This window comes from Cetorhinus maximus, unplaced genomic scaffold (genome assembly GCF_964194155.1).
Source record: "Cetorhinus maximus unplaced genomic scaffold, sCetMax3.hap1.1 HAP1_SCAFFOLD_464, whole genome shotgun sequence".
Classification (NCBI taxonomy): Eukaryota; Metazoa; Chordata; class Chondrichthyes; order Lamniformes; family Cetorhinidae; genus Cetorhinus; species Cetorhinus maximus.
In genome coordinates, this window is record NW_027596408.1 from 102,545 (window position 1) to 116,823 (window position 14,279).

General features: G+C 45.1%; 3 non-coding genes across 3 annotated transcripts; all 3 read left to right on the plus strand.

Moving 5' to 3' along the window:
• The first annotated feature begins 1,910 nt into the window (after window positions 1-1,910).
• Window positions 1,911-1,992, plus strand: trnas-aga (transfer RNA serine (anticodon AGA)). Its single transcript has one exon. It is a non-coding gene; the product is annotated as a tRNA-Ser (tRNA).
• Window positions 1,993-4,926: 2,934 nt separating this feature from the next.
• trnak-cuu (transfer RNA lysine (anticodon CUU)) lies at window positions 4,927-4,999 on the plus strand. Its single transcript has one exon. It is a non-coding gene; the product is annotated as a tRNA-Lys (tRNA).
• Window positions 5,000-6,313: 1,314 nt separating this feature from the next.
• On the plus strand, window positions 6,314-6,395 carry trnas-uga (transfer RNA serine (anticodon UGA)). Its single transcript has one exon. It is a non-coding gene; the product is annotated as a tRNA-Ser (tRNA).
• The last annotated feature ends 7,884 nt before the right edge of the window (window positions 6,396-14,279 follow it).

Here is a 14,279-nt window from a genome sequence, read left to right on the forward strand (position 1 = left end):
ACTAGCATCCACTAGGAACTGGGCTGTGAACTAGCATCCACTAGGAACTGGGTTGTGACCTAGCATCCACTAGGAACTGGGTTGTGAACTAGCATCCACTAGGAACTGGGTTGTGAACTAGCATCCACTAGGAACTGGGCTGAGACGGTCCAAATACATTTCACGCAGGATCTTGAACCAGTGACAGTGAAGGAACGCCGATAAATTTCCAAGTCAAGATGGTGAGTGACTTGAAAGGGAACTTCCAGGTGTTGGTGTTCCCATCTATCTTCTGCCTTTGTCCTTCTAGCTGGCAATGGTCGTGGGTTTGGATGCTGCTGACTAAGGAGCCTTGGTGAATTACTGCAGTGCATCTTGTAGATGGTACACACTGCTGCCACTGCGCGTCGATGGTGAAGAGAGTGAATGTGGATGTGGTGCTAGTCCAGCAGACTGCTTTGCCCTGGATGGTGTCCATTTTCTTCAGTGTTGTGGGAGCTGCACTCCTCCAGGCAAGTCGGGAGTATTACATCAGACTCCAAACTTGTGCCTTGTAGATGGTGGACAGGCTTCGGGGAGTCAGGAGGTGAGTTACTCATTGCACGACTCCTAGCCTCTGACCTGCTCTTGTAGCCACAGTGTTTGCACGGCTAGTCCAGTTCAGTTCCTGGTCAATGTTAACCCCCAGGGCACTGATAGTGAGGGATTTGTGATGGTAACGCCATTGAACATCAAGGGGCAATGGTTGATTCTCTCTTGTTGGAGATGGCCATTACCTGACACTTGTGTGCTGTGAATGTTTCTTGCTAATTGTCAGCCCAAGCCTGGATATTATCCAAGCCTTGCTGCATTTGGACATGAACTGCTTCAGTATCTGAAGAGTCGGGTATAAGACCATAAGGCCATAAGACATAGGAGCAGAAATTAGGCCATTGGGCCCATCGAGTCTGTTCCGCCATTCAATCATGGCTGATAGGTTTCTCAACCCCATTCTCCCGCCTTTTCCCCGTAACCTTTGATCCCCTTACCAATCAAGAACCTATCTATCTCTGTCTTAAATACACTCAATGACCTGGCCTCCACAGCCTTCTGTGGCAATGATTTCCATCGTTTAACCACTCTTTGGCTAAAGAAGTTTCTCCTCATCTCTACTATAAAAGGTCTTCCCTTTACTCTGAGGCTGTGCCCTCGGGTCCTAGTCTCTCCTACTAATGGAAACATCTGCCCCACGTACGGGTATGGTGCTGAACATTGTGCAAATCATCAGTGAATATCCCCACTTCTGATCTTATGATGGAAGGAAGGTCACTGGTCAAACAGTTGAAGATGGTTGGGTCGAGGATACTACCCTGAGGAAGTCCTGCAGTGATGTACTGGAGCTAAGATGGCTGACATCCAACAACCACCATCATCTCGCTTTGTGCTCGGTCTGACTCCAACAAGCCGGGAGTATCCCTCTGATTCCCATTGACTCCAGTTTTGCTAGGTCTCCTTGATGCCACACTCGATCAAATGCTGCCTTGATGTCAAGGACAGTCACTTACACCGCATTTCGGGAGTTCAGCTCTTTTGCCTATGTCTGAACCAAGGCTGTAATAAGTTCAGGAGCTGAGTGGCCCTTGTGCAACCCAAACTGGGCATCAGTGAGCAAGTTGTTGCTCAGTCAGTGCCGCCTGTAGCACTGTTGATGACCCCTTCCATTACTTTACTGATGATGGAGAGGAGACTGATGGGGCGGTAATTGGCCGGGTTGGATCATTCTCACTCTTTCATTCACAGTTTGGTTGGGAGAACGAGGAGATACAGTATAAATTGCAGGGTTCTGGGGAAAAAGTTAGGTAATGGCAATGACAGGACCGGCAGAAAGACCGTTTTCTCTGCTGTAACTTTTATAATTTCATACAAATAATAGTGATGCAGGTGTAACAGCTGTAGTCGTGGCCGAGTGGTTAAGGCGATGGATTAGAAATCCATTGGGGTTACCCCGCGCAGGTTCGAATCCTGCCGACTACGTTTCTCATTACTTCTGGTTTTAACCGGGCACAGACAGAATTAATTATCGTTTGAATCGAGGAAAAGCGCTCCAAACATATCCGTGATCTCTCATTTCCATTCATTTGTCAGCCTTCTGCAAATCCCCAGTGGGAAATGGAAAAAACAAACTGAGCCAATTTGGTGACATGATTTCATTCTGGCATTTGTCCCTCCTTCGGCCTCTGTCACTCTCGGTGTTTTTCTCTGTGTGGGTCAATGTGGTTCAGTTCCCCGAACACAAACTGTATTCACATTAGTTGTGCAACTTCACATTTCAATATTACAGCGAAAGATATCAGGATGAAAGAGGGAAGAGGAGTTTATCTCTTTCTATCCATGGGCTACAACAACAACTTATATTTTTAAAGCTCTTTTTACCTAATGAAACGTCACAAGGCGTTTCCCAGGAGCATTATATAACCAAGTGTGACACCGAGCCTCATATTCGGTCAGGTGACTAAAAGTTGGGTCAAAGGGTGAGGCTTTAAGAACTGTTGTAAAGGAGGAAAGTATCGATTTCACGTTCCGGCTAAAAGCAACGGTCATTCTCATTGGCTGAAGACGTCACTTGTGTTCACCCGATAGAGGCCATTTGGCCAAAGAAACTTGCTTCTGGTGTAAGATATCTGGAATGGAAAAATGCCATAAGCAACCTATATGTGTCCAAATGCTGTGTTAGTGGTTAAAATGCCGCAAATTTACCAGCACAACTTGCGTTCGATTCCTGGTTAGGGAGTTGAAGCTTATTCCTCCTGGGCGAGCTGATCAAATCAATGTGATTGATTTGCTGGTTGAAAATAACACCGTTTACCTCTGCCAGAATTGTTGGAGTGAGAGTGGAATTTTCACATCAGAGCTGGAAAAGTCACAAGGGCAAAACTCGGGAATAAATCCTGATTCGGAATGAGGGGGTGAAAATAAAAGAGAAGGGCTGTGATAGGTTACAAAGCACTGACTATAGAGCTGGTGGTGCGAGGCAGTATATTATTCCTCTATTACCCATGTCATATGCAGGTCTAATTTCCTGATTTATGCCTTGCCCAACATTATCACTACAGTTTGGTGGCCTATAAACAACTTCCACCAATGTTTGCTGTTTCTTAGCTCCACCCAAACTGATTCTACATCTTGACCCTTCAATCTAAGACCCTCTCTCACCGATGTACTGATCTCGCTCCTTATTAACAGCGCGACCCCGCCTCGTTTTCCTTTTTGCCCAGTCTTCCGAAATGACTGACATCTTTGATTATTCAGATCAACCAATTACACTGTTGTTTGGAAGCGGTACACAGGGCCGAATGGCCTCTTTCCTTGTTGTAACTTTCTGTCATGTTATGTTTCCTAACACCACGGTTAAGATGAACTTTCTTGTCTTCCATGTGATGCTTTCAATTTAAGACAATAAGCAAATTCAGCGAGTTTCCTTATCATTTCTAGCACAGAATTTGGAACCGGATTCGTTGAATGACATTTAAATGGTTTCAATCGTCAGATGCAGCTCACCGAGCCCCAACAAGCACTGTGAGCATCAGCCTGTTATATACATACTTGCTGTACATCTTCTGAGCTATAAGCTGATCACAGCTCCACTTTCTGCTTATTGAAGGATATGGCAAAAATATTCACAATTTCAAATCTTAACAACGTGCACATTTGTGAATTTCTGTGTGTGTGTCAATGTGGTTCAGTCTCTCGTTTTTATTCATGTTAGTCCTGTAGCTTCATATTAAGATGGTACAGAGAGAAAAAAAAGCAGTTTTAAAAGATGCAACTGGATATTTCTTTGAGTGGAGACTGTTCAGTAACTGGACGTACGGATGTTACAAAGTGGATGATGATTGAAGTTTTCACATGATCTTATTCAGTAGCTGAAGATGCTCGAATGGCCAATTCCTGATGATAATTTTTTAATGTTCTAATTCAGTGTCAATGTTGGTGAAGACAATGTTTGTGTCTAATCTGAATGTGGTAGTGAGGCCGAGCGGGCTCAGCTGCTGGTTCAGGTTTCGATCTCGCTGCTGACTTGAGCTTCACTCTCACCGCTGCCAAACTTTCTGGTGGTTGGTTATTTGAGGCGCTTCCCAAAAATTCTCCGTGCGCTAAAGGAGCAGCTGAGCTGTGCCGTGTTGTATTTCAGTTGGAAGAATGAGGAGAGACAGTGTAAATCCCAGGGTGACTGGGAAAAGATGAGGCAATGGCACGGACTGGAAGACCTTCTTTCACTGGAACTCCCTGTATTCATTCTATTATTTTAAACAAACAACATGCAGCCTTTACACAGTTGTTCTGGCCGAGTGCTTAAGGCGTTTTTCTACATGGTTCCAATCCTGCCAACTCCCCTTCTTCTCATTCCTGATTGACATAAACTGTCTGCAGAATAAATTGGCTGTTAAATGGAAAAAAAACCACCCAAACCCACGGTGTTTCTTACTTCTGTTCATCTACAAACATTCAATACATTTTGCCCCTGAAATGGAACAATAATTGTCCAAGTTGGTGACAACCTTGCTTTCTGTGTGTTTGTCTCTCCTTTGGCTTCCGTCACTCTCGGTGTAAGTGTCTGTGTGCGTTGCTCTGTGTGTGTTAATGTGGTTCAGTTCCCCGAGGGGCGAACACACATTCATCATCACAAACTTAACTCACATTAGTAGTGCAGCTTCATATTAAAATGTCAAAGAGAAAAATATCAGGATGAACGATGCAAGTGGAGTTTGCAATGTTTGGAAGGAGGTGCAGCTAAGAAGAGGAAGATGTGAATGATGTTATTGATGATTGAGAGGAATGTATTGTAACCTTGGGGCTTTTGTCGCTCGATTACCTTCGACACTTTGAAATTCAGAACAAGCTGAGGCTCCAGGTGGAAAACAATATTGATCTCTCTGAATTTTTGCGTAGGAAGCAAGCACCGTGTGTGCCCGGCTAGCTCAGTCGGTAGAGCGTGAGACTCTTAATCTCAGGGTCGTGGGTTCGAGCCCCACGTTGGGCGCCGGCTCTTTTTTAAAGCTTTGCTGTTTTCATGGGTGATCCCCAGCTCCCCATTCCTCCGGCAGTGTCACCGCTCAAACTGAATCTCTTTCCATCCCACTTTGTTAATATCACAGCCGCTGGTTTCTGAGCAAAAACTGCCATTGGCTTCACTGGAAGTCGGAGAGTTCCGTGTGGAGGGTTTGGTACTTTCATCGCTCGCAGCCCATGTTCAATTCCCAGTCAGGGAAAACCTTATTCTTGCCTCTGTGTGAACTGTCTAAATGCACAGGAATTCCTCGCGTAAACTCTTAAAACGTACCTGAAATTCACTGTAAGGGAGAGTGAAGTGTTTCCTGTTGGTTGGAAGAATGAGGAGAGGTAACATCACATAAAGTGTACAGTTTTAAAGGGGTTTCTTTGTTAATCAGCGAGTGGTTAGGATCTGGAATGCACGGCCTGAGAGTGTGGGGGAGGCAGATACAGTCGAGGATTTCAAAAGAGAATTGGACAGAAAATGCAGGTCTTCGGGGAAAAGTTGGGCGAGTGGGACCAGGTCAGTTATTTTCCAGAAGAGTAAGAGGCCTCCCTTTTCAGACGGAGATGAGAAGATTTTTTCTCCCGTCGAGGGCCGTTAGCCTGTGGAATTATTTTCCACAGAAAGCAGTGGAGGCTGGGTCACTGAATTTATTCAAGGCAGAATTAGACAGCTTTTTGATCGAGAAGGGGTTATGGGGGTTTGGGGCAAATAAAAATGTGGAGTTGAGACCACAACCTGATCAGCCATGAGCTTATTGAATGGTGGAGCAGTCGCAAAGGGCCGAATGGCCTCCTCCTGCTGCTAAATCCTATATTTCAATGACCCCGGCCGAATGGCCTCTATCTGTGGTGTAACATTAGCTGTCATTATGTAATACTATGAGGGGCTCCAGGGGGAAAATGGTTCCATTCCTCCTCCTATTTGTTATGGTCTAATTCAGCGCTGATACCACTTAAGGCGATGGTTACGGTGCTTCTGTTTGCTCTGTCGGTGCGTGTCCGAGCGGCCCAAGGCCCTGAAATTCGGTTGTAGCGTTTTATGAAACGCGGGTTTTAGTGTCTTATGAAGCGTGGGTTCAAATCCCACTGCGATCGAAATTTCAAGTAGTTTGTCTTTTTCGAAAATCCATTGGGATGCGCTCGGGGCAGCTGACGCCTGCGGTGCTTTATTTTGGTAGGAAGAACGAGGAGAGACGATAAAAATTGCAGGGTGACCGGAAGTGGGTGGGGCCAAGTGCCAGCTTTTCCCACTGTAACCATTCTGCAATTTTAGCTCAAAAACATTCATGCTCCTTTAGTAGTCGTGGCCGAGTGGTTAAGGCGATGGATTTGAAATCCATTGTGGTTTCCCCACGCAGGTTCGACTCCTGCCAACTGCGCTGTTTCCCTGTTTGTCCTTTTCGTTGTCTCGACAGCTAATTGCTGGTGAAATGAAATCAGAAGCTTCCAAATACTCCCGTGTTTTTTCCCCGCTTCACTTGCGCGCTCTTTCATTTCCGTTCATCTGAAAGTATTCACTAAATCGCCAGAAATGGAAGAAAACTGAGCCAAGTTGGTGACATGGGTGTTTGTCTCTCTTTAGGCCTCTGTCCCTCTCGGTGTATATGTCTGTCTGTGCTCCTCTGTGTGTGTCAGTGTGGTTTAGTTCACCGAGGGAAGAACACATTTTTCCCAGCGCAAAATTTGTTCACTTTTGTTATGTACCTTCGTGGTAAATGGTACAGGGAAATGAACAGGTTTTAATGTTGTAAGATATGATTGCCACTTCCTGTGTTTATTTTTGAGTGCAGACTGCTTGTTGACTCAGTGCCCGAATGTTACACAGCGGAGGATGATAGAAACTTTCACTGAGCAACATTTAAACAGACAGTGGATTGCCCTCGTGTCCTTTTCATGTAATCAGTATGTGGGAGAGCCAGGAAGAGAGATCCTGTTTTATCTATACACTGTCATTTGCAAACCCTTCTCTTCCGGAAGCTTTGGGACTTCCATTCCCTGTCTCTGATTTCCAGGGAAAGCTTCGGTTCATGAACTGACTGTGTCTGCATCAAGCAGCTAATTGACCTGGGAGCTGGACGGGCAGAGGGAGCTGGAGGAGAGGCAGTGACAGAAGCAGAAACAGATGCGACACGACAGTGTTTTGAATTGGATGGGTCTCAGTTACTTTCAGTGATGAATTTCTGCCGCGTGTTCCCTTGTCAGTTTCACAGGAACCGCAGTGATGAGGTTGGTGGGTTTTGGAAATTGAAATTTACACAGGAGCAGCTTGTGGGACTATTTCACCTCACTGTCGATTTCGTGTTCCAGCTCCCAGAAACCGTTGTCCTCATTGGCTGAACAATTGCCATTGAACAAGCCCTTCCTGTTCCAAGTAAACGCGCCATTTTGTAGGACAAAGTTATCCCTGGTGAAGCGGGTCTGAAGCGAGGAAATGGCAAAATTGGAGTGGACGAGCCATTCTGCAAGGCTTGTGGACAGTGTTCGGAACGAGGAGGTGAAGGAAAAAACACACACGGGCTGTGAAAGGTTGTTTGGTGGAGAATTGAGTAGAGGGATAGAGTGACATGGGGCTGTAAGTACACAAATCTTCGAAGGTAGCAGGACAAGTTGATCTCTCTGCTTTCTTTAAAAATAGCTCATGTGGTCCTTGGGTTCATTAATGGAGGCTTGGAGTTCAAAAGCAAACTGATGGTGCTGAATGTTTGTAAACCATTTATTTAACCTCAGCTGAAATATTATGTTCCCACTTTGGGAAAGATGTCAAGTCTTTGGAGAGGTTACAGGCAGTATTCACATGAACAGTGTCAGGGATAAGCTATTTCAATCATCTGGAAAGGTGGCAGAACCTGGTATTATTCTGACAGGATGGAGGAAACTGAAATGGGAATTTGGTCCAACCAGTCCGCTCCGGGGTTTATCATCCACTCCACCCTCCTCCAATTTTCCTTCATTTAAATCTACAATTGTAACTATCTATTCCCTTCTCCCTTAAATTTTTGCCTAGTTTCCAGTTAAATGTATCTGTACAATTCACTTCAACCACTCCCTGTGGCATCAGGTTCCACATTCCCACCACTCTCTGGGTAAAGAAACTATTCCACTATTTCACCTCACTGTTCACTTCATGTTCATGTCTAAGACACTCGATGCTGTTATTGGCAGAACAAGTCTCCTGTGTTTGAACTAAACACGCTTCCGCTCCTGGCCCTCCGCAGGGAATGTTGTTTTCTTGTTGCTGTGTGAACTGTCACAATGAATTTTGCTTCCAATCTCCACCCCTCCATCATCTTCACATGGTCCATCTCTGACACTTCTCTTCCCTTCCTTGACCTCTCTGTCTCAACTTCTGATGATAGACTGTCCACCAATATCCATTACAAGCCTACCGACTCCCACAGCTACCTCGACTACAGCTCCTCACACCCCGCTTCCTGTAAAGACTCCATCCCATTCTCTCAGTTCCTTCGCCTCCGTCGCATCTGTTCTGATGACGCTACCTTCAAAAACAGCTCCTCTGACATGTCCTCCTTCTTCCTTAACCGAGGTTTTCCATCCACGGTCGTTGACAGGGCCCTCAACCGTGTCCGGCCCATATCCCGCGCATCCTCCCTCACGCCTTCTCCTCCTTCCCAGAAACATGATAGGGTCCCCCTTGTCCTCACTTATCACCCCACCAGCCTCCGCATTCAAAGGATCATCCTCCGCCATTTCCGCCAACTCCAGCATGATGCCACCACCAAACACATCTTCCCTTCACCCCCCTTGACGGCATTCCGTAGGGATCGTTCCCTCCGGGACACCCTGGTCCACTCCTCCATCACCCCCTACTCCTCAACCCCCACTTATGGCACCTCCCCATGCCCACGCAGAAGATGCAACACCTGCCCCTTCACTTCCTCTCTCCTCACCGTCCAAGGGCCCAAACACTCCTTTCAAGTGAAGCAGCATTTCACTTGCATTTCCCCTAACTTAGTCTACTGCATTCGTTGCTCCCAATGCGGCTTCCTCTACATTGGAGAGACCAAACGCAAACTGGGCGACCGTTTTGCGGATCACCTGCGGTCTGTCCACAAGAAAGACCCAAACCTCCCTGTCGCTTGCCATTTTAACACTCCACCCTGTTCTCTTGCCCACATGTCTGTCCTTGGCTTGCTGCATTGTTCCAGTGAAGCCCAACGCAAACTGGAGGAACAGCACCTCATCTTCCGACTAGGCACTTTACAGCCCTCTGGGCTGAATATTGAATTCAACAACTTTAGATCTTAAACTCCCCCTCCCCCCATCCCCACCCCGTTTCTTTTCCCCCCCACCCGCTTTTTTTTCAATAATTTATATAGATTCTTCTTTCCCCACCTATTTCCATTATTTTTAAATCTAAAACTAAAACCTTTAGTCTTTCCACCCCACCCCCACTAGAGCTGTACTTTGAATATCCTGTTTTCCATTCTTAATTAGCACTTTTCTCAGACAAAGACCACCACCTTCAACACCTCTTTGACCCTTTTGGCTGTGACATCTTTTGATTATTATCTGCTCACACCACACCCTCAATGTGTCTCTTCCCCTCCCCCTCCCACCCACCTTAAACCAATGTATATTTCTCCCTTGTTGAAACTATGCTGCAGTTCTGCCGAAGGGCCATGAAGCCTCGAAACGTTGACTGATTTCTTCTCCGCCGATGCTGCCAGACTTGCTGAGTTTTTCCAGGTAATTCTGTTTTTGTTTTGTCACAATGTTCTATGATTTCATCTATGAAATATATATATTCCACTGTACAGGTCTGTAGTCGTGGCCGAGTGGTTAAGGCGATGGAGTTCAAATCCATTGGGGTTACCCCGCGCAGGTTCAAATCCTGCCGACTACGTTTTCCATTATTTCTGATTTTCACCATTGATCTCAGAAACAGGAAATGGTATCGACATTTTCACAGCACCTGCAGTAGCAAAGTTTGACCAGTGGATGGCAGTGAAACAGTGATTGCTCACATCACATGAAGCAGGCGCTGTCTCAATTATTACTGCATTTGGCACTGTCTCTGTTCATATTAAATTAGACGCCGTTTCTGTTTCAATTACACTAAAACATGTCTCTGATCATATTAGAGAAGGTCATCTCTCAGTTGTTTCTCTAATTGGCTCAGCCACAGTTGTTTATGTACTGGACTAGGGCCACAATACACTTGGCACTATCTCAGTCATGACTGCACTGAAGCAGGTCTCGGCTAAAGTTACAATAAGCCATGCCCCAGATGACACTGCACTAGAGCTTGTCTCTGGTTATAGAAAACTAGAACATGTTTTTATTTGCATTTCACAAGACTCTGTCTCAGCTATTACTCCAGTAGAACCTGCCACGTGTCTATCAAACTGAACCCTGTCTCAGTTAATTCCTGTCTTTGCTTAAGTAACATTAGATGCTGTTTCTATTATTACTGCACTAGTAATCTCTCTGCTTAAATTGCTCTAGGTCCTGTCTCATTAATTACCAGACCAGACTCTGTCTCTGTTGTTACTGCACTAGCCCGTGTCTCTATAAGGTGGACGTCGAGCTCGAAATGGGCCTCTGACTTTGGCCTAAAACTAGAAGTTTCCCATTGACCCTTTGTTCCGCGCAGCTACTGATATTTATTTTCATTACAGCCAACAGTATTACAGATGAGACATCGCCTGTTTTGTGTTTGTGTGTGAAAAGAAATCATGCTGCATCATTCCACAAAGATAAAAGATTTATCTTCACCAGAATGTTTTCATTTGGTTTTATTCTCTCTTATTCAAACTGTAACTACAGATCGCCTAATACCGACAATATTCATTGGTAGTATATTCTGTTGTGTGCTCTTGTTTAGAAATTCATGTCCTACCAACCATTTCTTTGGTAAGACGGGCACGGAGAATGCTGCGGAGAGTAATTCACCTATTGAATCCCCACACTTGTCCAGCACCTACAAGGCTCAATTCAGGAGTCTCCACTTGCTTGGGTGAGCGCGGCTCCAGTAACACACTGTTGGCTCCAGCTCGACACCATCCAGCACAAAGTAGCCCACTTGCTGACACCTCACTTATCACCTTCACCATTCACTTCTTCCACCACCGACGCACAGTAGCAGCAGTGTGTACCATCTACAAGATGCATTGCCGGAACTCATCCTGGCTCCTTCGACAGCACCTTCCAAACCCACGACCACTACCAATTAGAAGGTCAATGGCAGCAGATAGATGGGAACACTACCACCTGGTACATTAAGTCCCCATAAAAAATGGAAAGGGGAACAGGATAACGTTCCACGTGGATGATATTTGATCGGCCTGGAGATGTCTGAGAGGGAGAACAGGGAGTTAAAAGATACGACATGAAAGCGGCAGAATTTGATGTGTGTCAGTTGCTTTCAGTGATGAATGTCTGCTGTGGTAAAGTGAGAGATTTTACTGCCGACTGTTTACACTGACACAAATTTCACTCCTGGCTAATCAATCACAACTGCCCTTTGAAAGCAGCGCGCCAGGCCGAATGGCCTCTTTCTTTGCTGGAACTGTCTATAATTTTATCTTTTCCAGCATCACGGTTACTTCTTTCACTGTCATTCCGACATTTTATTGCACACTATTGGGGAATGTACTTTCTTACATTCTATCCGACGCTTTTGAAGTCAAGACACTGAGCAATTTCAGGGGGTTTTCTTGTTATTTCTGGCACTGGATTTGGAATCAGACCAGTTGAACGACAGTTTATTGGTGCCAATCCTCCACTGTACTCACCCCTTAAAAAGAATGGGTGTCATTAGCTGAAGATGTCGTTTGAGTTCTAGTTAAACACAAAATTCCGTAGGAAAAAATTGTCTCTGGTGAAATTGTCAGAAGAAATGGCAAATGTGGCTCAGATAAAGCACGTTGCAAGAGTTATAGACAGCTGTCCTCGTGATTTAGAGGTGAGGATTCGGCACTTGTGCTACCGCGGTCCAGGATCGTTTCCTGTCAGAGAATAAAGATTTATTGATCTGGTACAAACTGTTAAAACAGGCCTGATTTACATATTGATTGAAAACGGAAACACGCAACAGCTCCGCCCGAATCAGTGGAGTGAGAGTTGAAGTTTCACATCAGAGCTGCAAATGTCACACGTGGAACAGCTTCGAGAAGAAATAGTTTCTAATGTCCGATGGATATGAGTTTGGACTATTTGTATTTACAAATTATCTCTCTCCAGCGTCCATTTCCTTAAAAACTCGACCATAAGGACCCGGTGAATGTCTGTTTAAATGTTGCTCGGTGAAAATTTCAATCACCTTCCAATTTGTAACATAGACACTTAGTAGCTGAACATTTTCCACTCAAAAAAAAATACAGAAAAAAATTCCTCTTCAATCTTTTAAATTTATTTTTATTTTCTCTCTACGATTTTAATATGAAGCCACACAACCAAGGTGAATGAAGTATGGATTGTGAAAAACGGGGAACGGAACCACATTGACACAGACAGAGGAACAAACACAGGCATATACACCGAGAGTGACAGAGGCCTGAGGGGAGACAAACACCCAGAAAGAAAGGATGTCACCAACTGGCTCAGTTTGTTCCATTTGTGACTGCAGATTTCGTGAATCCATACAGATTAATTTAAATAAGAAAGCGCGAGTGTTTTTGTTTTATTCTATTTACCTGATAATTAATCCTGTTGGTACCTGGTTAAAATCGGGGATAATAAGAGCCGCAGTCAGCAGGATTGCAACCTACATTGGGAAGACCCGATAGATGTTCAAACCATCGCTTCAAACACTCGTCCACGACTGACAGCACATCCATAGTCCAAGCCCGCTCATATCAAATCAGAGATGGTGACAAAATAAGTCACTCGGCCCATTGTGTCCGCGCTGACTCTCTGGAAGAGCAATTCAACCAATTCCACGCACCCGCCTTTCCCCCACAGCAATTTATATTTGTATTGCCTCTCCCCGTTCTTCCAAACAAAATCAAGGACTGCAATCCGCACGCTTCTCCCCAACCCTCGTCCGGCATTAAACTGGAGTTGTGTCTTGTCCACCCAAACGGAATTCCTGAAGAGCCAGAAAGGGGGAAGCATCTGAAACTTTGGCAGCCGCGGGATTCGGACCCACTCCGCCAGAGACTGGAACCTGAATCCAGCTCTCCCATTTGTAGAGCACATTGAATCAGATTGTAGATATCAGCCCAGAAATAGCGAGGGTAGCTTGATATGAAAAAATGTGTTGTTTTAAATTCGCTATGAAATCAATTGCAGAAATCAATTATGTTTATGTCAAAAAGTATATATTTAACCGCAGCAGCGAAAGCGCCGATCCCTAATCACCACTGCACCAGAGAAACTGTTTGCAAACTTCACAACCGGGTGATCTGTGCTACCTGTGCCTTTTATTTTCATTCCAGACCTCGCTCACCAGAGACACGTTTCTCCCACAAAGTGACACGTTTATATCGAACATAAACGACTTCCTCAGCCAATGACAACAGTGATTGCTGTTAGCTGGAACATCATTCATAGTCACACAGTTCCGGGCTGTCACTGGGTCCTTCAGTGACAAACAGAATAAAATAAATAACAAAAATTGCCACCTCTGCTGTCACCCAGCGAGTTCCAACAGATACTTGTTTTTTTTGTGAATATAGGAGTTAGTCCGAATCCCAGCGCTGCCACAGTTTCGGTCATATTCCCCCTTTCAGGCACTTTAGGAATTTCCTTTAGGTGAGCAAGAGGAGATTCTGGTTTAATGCTCCTTTATTTTGACAGGAAGAACAGGGAGAGGCAATACAAATATAAATGGCTGCGGGGGAAAGTCGGGTATGTGGAATTGGGTGCGTTGTTCTTCCAAAGAGCCAGCACAGGCGCGATGGGCCGAGTGACTTATTTTTTCGCCATCTCTGATTTGATAAGAACACCTTTGAGCTCGGACAGCTGTTGGTCATAACTCAATGTTTAAGGTGATGGATTTGAAATCCACTGGTCGGTTTGAATCCTGCAGACGACAGTTCTCATTATTCCTCATTTCAACCAGATGTCACCAACCTCATCCCTGCGGCTCCTGTGAAACTGACAAGGGAACACACAGCAGAAATTCATCACTGAATGTAACTGACACACATCAAATTCTGCCACTTTCATGTCGCGTCTTTTAACTTCCTGTTCTCCCTCTCAGACATTTCCAGGTCTATCAAATGCCATTTGCCTGAAATGTTATCCTGGTCCTCGTGCAAAAAATACGGTCGACTTTCCGTGCATGTGATTTGGCATTT